Genomic DNA, 1,793 nt, shown 5'->3' with positions numbered 1-1,793 from the left:
TCCCTAAGTCCCTAAAGCAAGATCCTGTTCTCAAGCAGTGTCTGTAGTTGAGTGGAAGTGAGCAATGAGTGAGTCATACTAGGACTTCATGCCTGTTATATGCATAGCAGGCCCAAATGTAAACAGTAGACAATAAACTTTATTTAATAAAAATGTTGCAGTTGTGTTGGAAAAAATAAAGAGATTCCTAGTAAGCGTTCTCTAAGATTATTTATACAGAACCCATCTGGATATGCTTGAAGAGGCCAAATGTAGTCATATTTCAATGCTAAATTATTCAAGGGCAGTAGCAACTGAAGGGTACTCATGACATGGAAAGGGACAGGGAAAGTGCCTTAAAACATACTCTAGTCTCCATTTGAAATCACCCATTTTTGGTATTTTTTCAGGGTATATACTTTATTTTCCAAAAATAATTTAGCAAATTTAATTATTAAGTTATTTTCAGAAATACAGTTTTCAGTCATTGACTTCCTTAGTAGGAATGGGAGGTAGGACTCAGTTCGGATCCTAAGTCAGGTAGGTACAGAGGCAAGACACAAGCTAAGGACAGGCAGTGGAGAACATCCCTGGGGATTAGAACCTGTTTTTTGTGTTTTCCGAATGATTGCAAAGAAGGGCAGCTTGTTAAAAAGGAAGGCAAATAAACAGTTGTGAGGAGTGAAGACACCCAGATGGCAGCTCCAAGTCTGACTTCACTTCTGAGGCACAGCCTTCTGAGGTGCCATAGGTAAGGCCAAGTCTACAAGGTTGCTGTCACTTCACAGTTGTACCCCTGGAGGAAAGAGGCACAGGGGCCAAGGAGAATGGGACACGCCTTGTATTTTGCCTAATACCAAAGGCCATTGCTGTTGCACCTGTGCCTATACTGTGAAGAGGATGGATGCGTGGAGCCTGTGTCTTCATTTCAGAGGATGGAAGCAACACAGGGAAATGGAGATCCTGGGGAACTCATAGGAAAAAATTAGTATCTTTGGAGAAATAGCACACCCATGATTAAAAACTAACTTTTTTTTTAAGGGGTAGAGTTACAGGGAAGGGTACTGTGCTATAAGTAGATGGGTCTTAATTTCTACGTTCATTAGGAAAGCAGACTTGGTTATAAAGTTCCAAAATTATTTTCATCCTCATTTAAGTCCAATATAAAGATCTGTATAAAGAGCTTTCATTCACAAAAATACCTGTTGGCAATAACACTTAGCATCGGTACCTGACTATGTGGGAAAACCACTTTTACAAGGTTCCAAGGTTCCGCCTTGATCCCTGGATCTGGGCTGCAAACGTTGAGTGGGACAACAAGCATCATGCTGGTAGCCAAACTACAGCAAGTTCCTGAGCTGTTGAAAGCTACAGTAATCACAATAGCTGAGCTCATTAGAACAAGGAGATGACCTGGACACTGGCAGAAGTCTTGGGTGATGAACTTTAGGTATAGCATGTACTAGAAACCATTTCTGCATTTCTAGTGTAGTTTGTTCTGTATGTCAGTAGGCTAATATATTTGCCTACACCCATGACTGTTGACATCCATGTGGAGTCCATGTTAATCTTTACTATGGATTTAGCTTTAGGAAACAAGTATTTTCTGAGGTAAGGATATGAAACTAAAGTATGTGCATACTTAAGGGAAGGGTCATGGTTTTCATTCTCTTAGCCTTAATATACTAAGATAACTGTTCACTACTGAAACATTATCTTGGTACACTTTTAGGAATTAAATGGCCTTGTGAAAATAATAAGTACATTTAAAAAATTGTTTTTGAGATTCATTATACCTAAACTTGGCTTGGCCT

Source organism: Acomys russatus, chromosome 9 (assembly GCF_903995435.1).
Source record: "Acomys russatus chromosome 9, mAcoRus1.1, whole genome shotgun sequence".
Classification (NCBI taxonomy): domain Eukaryota; kingdom Metazoa; phylum Chordata; class Mammalia; order Rodentia; family Muridae; genus Acomys; species Acomys russatus.
The sequence above is the reverse complement of the archived record's forward strand: the minus strand, read 5'-3'. Positions refer to the sequence as shown.